Raw genomic sequence first — 6,720 nt, 5'->3', positions numbered from 1 at the left:
AAACCTACAAATATGCTTACAAAAAGTAAGAGGGTGACTCATAAGACGAATGTCATTAATTTTCTTGAGTACTACAGACGGACATAGTTTAACATTTCTAACAGATTAAATAACATGTAATAAAACGTAATCATAAATGATTACTATTAGATTTTTTGTAATTTGACCAGGGATATAAATCGTTGTTTTCGATTAAAAATAGGGTCTGAGTTATGTTTGCAAATTTAGATGTCTTAAACAATTTAGTGCATTTATTTCACAACCCAAGCTTGCTCGATTTAAGGCGCAGCTTTTTCCCCCGTCGAGGCCTCCTGTAGCCGGCAGTGCGCCTGATGAAGGAGACCTCAAAGGCCTCGCGCCCCTTCAGGTGGCGCGAGGAGGCCTCACGTACGTACGCATCCTTCGCCGCAGCACGAGGAGGCCCCACGTCACAGCACGGCGAGCCTCTCCCTGGCCCGAGTCACCTTGAGAACTCCTCGTGCTCCTCAGCGGCGGCACCTGCTCCGGTTACTCGTTGCCGCCACTCAGGGCTAAATATACCGTTCCCGGGTAAAGGGCAGGGGTGACAGCAGAAGGTTAGACATGGATAGCCCGCCTTCGCCCTGCCCTTTTATACCCACCCGCGGCTCCTGCAGGGCACTCAGAGCCTGCGCCTCCGAGCGAACACCAGCGCCAGCTCCAGCCCAACACTAGGTAAGAGAATGCACTCGCAGGAGAGAGGCCATGACCCCTTAAAATATGCCGCGGTATGGGACAGGGGCACCTCCAGGTCTATCGGTCTGTATCAGAAAGCAAACCTGTAAAAATAACGATGGCTTCAGTCTAATTGTTTAAACGCAAAGAAGAAAACCAGGCCATAGATGCAAGTGCACTCCCAAGGGCAGAGGGACCTAACTATATCTGCGGGGCAGGGAGTGTTGTGTTTGTTGCGTATTTCATCCTTTCTCGTGTGCTTGTGTCGGGTGAGGCGTGGGTGGGGCACTGCCAGGGGAGTCTGCCAGCGGCGGGCACAGGGCGGCAGTCACGGCATCATGATCTGCTACCTTCGGCTCTGCCGTGTTTCCTGTTAGTGAGTTCGAGGCCTGGCTAGTCTTTAGCATACTGTGTGATCATGGGCAAATTGTTTAATCCCACGACTATGCTTTCTTCATACCAACACGTACACGTACTCTGCAACATACTGCTGCTGATACTGCAGATTCCTGGCAGCGCCAGTCACCTCCCACCCAGGCCAGTTTTTGTGAGTTCATTAAAGCCTCTCTGTCTGTCCGGGGAATGAATAGCTGGGGCTCTGTGAAGCGTGAGGGCCCGGGAATAGCAGCGCCCTCACAGGCCCAGACAGCGTGTTGAGGCCCTGTTTAAAGCATACTGCAATTGCCTTCAGCAAACCTTTTGTTCACCCATGCCAATTTAGCATACCCATGCCAGGATAGCTCCTCTGTGCCAAGGCCCACGAGCAATACCGAGGCTCCTCGCCATAGCTATGCCAACTGGACCTGGGACACATAGTTCCCTCGTCCTCTGCCCTACTATTACGACCCCACATGCATCTCAAGTAAATATCTCTCAAAGACGACCGCCAACTACAGAAGTATGTTAAACTAATCTGCGATTTTTTTTAACTTTTGCTGACAAAGTTACATTTAACGTGGCTGTGCCTTTAGATTATGCCATACTTCTGAGCTTCTCATATGACAAATACAGCAGCACTGGTGTAAAGGGTATATGGGTGGGGGTATCCCTGGTTTGAGAAGTGGGATATTCCCATTGTCACAGGTTCGATGGACTAGTACAGTAGAAGTCCTTTCAGATTCATTGTTACAGTTCATCACATAAAGCAAACCTGCTATTTCCACAGCCTTGTAGTATTTATTACAGTATTGTATCTCCTCAACAAAAGCAGGGGTGTGCTAGGCAATCATTATGCAAGCTTTAGAATAAAACACTTTTTGGGAGATTGTTGCATCCAAATATGTGTTCCTTGAACTTTAATTGTTTTTTATATAAGAACAAACAGAAGTTTTGTTTACTAAGACAATGGAGAACCCGAAGATTTTATGGGTTTGAAATTACGGCCTGTGAACTGCACAGCACGCACTTTAACCCTCTGAGTTATGCCATTGGATTTGGAAAATGTGAGTTGCAGACTCCACAAGCATCTCTGCCGCCTTCACATGGATCTCTGCATCATGCACATCAATTCCCTGAACCATTTCACAGGCACCTGATCTTTTGGAGTACATTATGAATCCTGCAGCAGATGCAATAACCCCTTGAAATGTGATTGAGAACTGGGACTTGCTGATTCAAGAAACCGCTGCATCTGAAGTTTTGATCTAACTCAAACTTTGTCGTTGGGATTGCAACATGTTATTTGCCGATCACACGAAGATCTCCGCAGTAAGTACTTTAACCCCTTGTACTGCCTCAGTCAGACTGGAGGCGGTGGGCAGCGAATAGCACTCATTACAATGCATGTGTTTACAACGCATGCCATTACAGCGCAAGTCGTTACATTTAAGCTTTGTTACATCACATGCCCTTACAACGCAAATCATTACAACAACTTGCCGTAGGGGGGTGCTGGAGTTTGGAATAGTATGATTTACTATTCCAACTCAAGTGTGTGCAACAGTAGGGAAGTTATTGGATTGAAAACCCAACAAATCCAACACCTTCTGCCCCCTACAGCAAGTCGTTGTAACAACTTGCTTGTAATGGCATGCGATGTAACAACACATCGTAACGACTTGCGTTGTAAAGGCATTACGTTGTAATGCCTGCGTTGTAATGGATGTTTTCCATGGGCAGCAGGTAACAAATACACAGATCCCTGTAGCATGCACATTACCCCTCGAGCTAATTCAAGGAAACTGTACTTTTTACCATCCAGGTTATTTATAGCCTCGCGCTCTCTATGCTGCCGACTGTCCCTCTATCGTCACGCTCTGTCCCCTATCTCCACCTATCTCCCCTCTCTCTCTCTTTCCCCGGTTCCCTCACCCTCTCCCTGAATCTCCCACTTTTATCCATCGCCATATTGCCATTTCTGCAGCGTGGTCTTATTCTTGGTGGTTGCCAACAGCATGCCACATTGACACCAGGAGCCTTGCTGCTAGAACCCCCTAGAGCCGGTGCTATCATGTTCTATCATATTACACAAAACATTGGTCCCTATTTTTGGACAGAATAATGTGAGGAAGCAATAATCATACACTTGATAAGTGATATGTCTTTTGTCCAGCCGGACAAGAAATTTATTTTTGGCGTACAAATGGATTTCACATGATGCGAGAACCAATTAATGACAAGCGGACACAGCCGTGGCCCGTAACATTCAAGACAAAACAACGAAACAATGGCCAAAAGAGCAAAGTAAAAATCTGTCTGTGTACTTGTAGTCAGTGTTACAGACTCAAATTATTTTGAACACACCATTGCTTTTTACAATATTGCATTTTCATATTGCATATCGGGGTTTTGTGGTCGACGACGTTTCGATGCCGCCTTTAAATATAGTTTATGAAAACAAGGAACCCACACTCAAAAACTTTTTCACCATTATAACTCAGGATGAAGAAGGATAAACAACCTGAATATGTTTATCTCGGCAATTACTTACGCCGTTTTATTCAAGAATTTTTAAAGTGAAAAAACGATTTATATCAAGAGAAGTCTCAATGTCTTGAACTTACTTGCCAAACACGTAAACTTATACAAATTCAAAAAATACGTGAATGAACAAACATGTGAAAGAGTACATATGAGTTAAAGACTCAAATCCAACATAACATAATTGCGCAATAATTTGACAAAAACAAACATTTAGATTGTGCAGAGCATAAAACAAATATGCATTACAAAAATAAGTGCAAAGGGAATACTCATAACATCATCATACAGTATTCAAAAGATAATTGACCGAAATGAAGCCTTTTGGTGTGCTTCCATATAACAAAACAACCTCTCGGTAGCAATGTTAACAGGCGTAATATTCCTAACAGTCTTAATTATTTCTAAACTGGCTAGGATTCAATCCTGCACGCCTACGCGTTTCGAGTTTGGGAGGGGTCTTCTCAAACTCTCTTCAGGGCCAAATATATTCCATTCCCCTTTTGATGACCTCTAGGGATTTGAGGTAATTCAAATAGTCCAGAAAAATCTTGCAATTCAATACGGTCTGTGCGGTACTCTGCTTGCTGGGGGTCGCGTAACTAGTTAGCATGGAGGAGTCTCTAATTCCGATAACGAACGAGACTCCTCCATGCTAACTAGTTACGCGACCCCCAGCAAGCAGAGTACCGCACAGACCGTATTGAATTGCAAGATTTTTCTGGACTATTTGAATTACCTCAAATCCCTAGAGGTCATCAAAAGGGGAATGGAATATATTTGGCCCTGAAGAGAGTTTGAGAAGACCCCTCCCAAACTCGAAACGCGTAGGCGTGCAGGATTGAATCCTAGCCAGTTTAGAAATAATTAAGACTGTTAGGAATATTACGCCTGTTAACATTGCTACCGAGAGGTTGTTTTGTTATATGGAAGCACACCAAAAGGCTTCATTTCGGTCAATTATCTTTTGAATACTGTATGATGATGTTATGAGTATTCCCTTTGCACTTATTTTTGTAATGCATATTTGTTTTATGCTCTGCACAATCTAAATGTTTGTTTTTGTCAAATTATTGCGCAATTATGTTATGTTGGATTTGAGTCTTTAACTCATATGTACTCTTTCACATGTTTGTTCATTCACGTATTTTTTGAATTTCTATAAGTTTACGTGTTTGGCAAGTAAGTTCAAGACATTGAGACTTCTCTTGATATAAATCGTTTTTTCACTTTAAAAATTCTTGAATAAAACGGCGTAAGTAATTGCCGAGATAAACATATTCAGGTTGTTTATCCTTCTTCATCCTGAGTTATAATGGTGAAAAAGTTTTTGAGTGTGGGTTCCTTGTTTTCATAAACTATATGGGCCCTTACCCCACTCATGTCCGAATGGGCCACACTCCCCCTTTTTTGTAAAAGCCTTTAAATATAGGGCATCATCATCAGGACAAAAAAAAATTCCATTGTTGTCTTACACTTGAATTATTGCCTGTCAATAATTCAAGTGTAAGACAACAATGGAAACATTTTTTGTCCTGATGATGATGCCCTATATTTAAAGGCGGCATCGAAATGTCGTCGACCACAAAACCCCATATGCAATATGAAAATGCAATATTGTAAAAAGCAATGGTGTGTTCAAAATAATTTGAGTCTGTAACAACTACAAGTACACAGACAGATTTTTACTTTGCTCTTTTGGCCATTGTTTCATTGTTTTGTCTTGAATGTTACGGGTCACGGCTGTGCCCGCTTGTCATTAATTGGTTCTCGCATCATGTGAAATCCATTTGAACGCCAAAAATAAATTTCTTGTCCGGCTGGACAAAAGACATATCACTTAACAAGTGTATGATTATTGCTTCCGTACATTATTCTGTCCAAAAATAGGGACCAATTTTTTGTATAATATGATACTGCCCAAGGTCCCTATGGCATACCTTTTGGGTTCCCTTGTCTTTTTGTAACAATCATGTTCTATCATGTCAAACATGAGTGTCCGCTCCAGCCCTGGTTCGTTCCTGTTTTTTTGTTTTTTTGCGTTTAATACCTAGACCAGCCAATTTCGGAAGCACCATAAGACCTTTCTTTTCTGTCTCTGATCTTGTGCCGTCCCTCAGCTTTTCTGTTGCATGTCCGCAGCGCAGCGATACCCCTTCGGGGGTCGATTCTGGCGCTATTTTAAATAAATTAATTAATAGACTCCTTCCTACATTTATCATGCCAAAATTACACTACAAGTACCAGTGTACCGAAAAGCAAAACATTAAATGATCAGCTGACTCATCTTGACAGCTCTGCTAGTCTGTCCTGGAACCTAGAAGCAGACCTTGAAAATGTTCTAACTCCAGCCCAGCATTGGCAGAAAAACACTCCAAGGGTTTTGATTCAACGTAGGACCAGTCAGTTTGTTGTAGCACAGTTAGAGTGCACTATTTCTCGTCAGACGTAAAACGTATGTGTTTGTGTGAGTGTCTGTGTGTGTGTTTGTGAGAGAGAGAGAGATAACGAGAGAAAGAACAGTCTCTCACTCTGTAATATAAATGAAATAAATAATATTGAAAATGCTTCAATTCTGAAATTATGTGAAATAATTATAACGCTCCATTAGTGACATTGAGTCAAACTCTTTGTAAAATATTTAGAGCCTGAGCTCTGCCCATCACCCCTTCAGCGGATACCACAGCGGGCACTTTCATATCACTATCAGCTGAACATATCTCCCGATCAGCTCCAGAGCGTGGCAGAATGCATGACAAAAAAGTCTCGCCCAAGTTACATCAAAGGTCGGTGATCGGTGGCACTGCTGAAGAGTTAAGACTTTTTTTTCAGACTGAGGACAAACATGGAGTGCCAGATATGGACCAACATCAGCACTTTTAGAACTGCCGGTGCTGAGCACCAACAGGACCCGGCCCACGTAAAGCCCAGTATTTTGCTGGTTAAGCCTCACCTGTTGAATATTCACTGTCACTAGACTCATTTCAGAAACTGTTCCATAGCTCTCCTGCATCGCATGGGCCATGACCCCAGTTTGGTCCAGACACAACACCATAGTGATGTCACTGGAGCCATAAAGTGCCTTCCTTGGCATACCAACATCAGTCC

General features: G+C 42.9%; 1 protein-coding gene across 1 annotated transcript in view; it reads left to right on the top strand.

Moving 5' to 3' along the window:
* The first annotated feature begins 543 nt into the window (after positions 1-543).
* ALDOA (aldolase, fructose-bisphosphate A) overlaps positions 544-6,720 on the top strand; it is a 52,528-nt gene continuing 46,351 nt past the window's right edge. The window contains exon 1 of the mRNA XM_078652393.1: positions 544-693. The gene's annotated coding sequence lies outside the window, so the exon portion shown is untranslated. The remainder of the gene's footprint in view (positions 694-6,720) is intronic.

The sequence above is a fragment of the Lissotriton helveticus genome, chromosome 7, assembly GCF_964261635.1.
Source record: "Lissotriton helveticus chromosome 7, aLisHel1.1, whole genome shotgun sequence".
Classification (NCBI taxonomy): Eukaryota; Metazoa; Chordata; class Amphibia; order Caudata; family Salamandridae; genus Lissotriton; species Lissotriton helveticus.
This window is presented reverse-complemented; position numbering and strand designations above follow the sequence as displayed.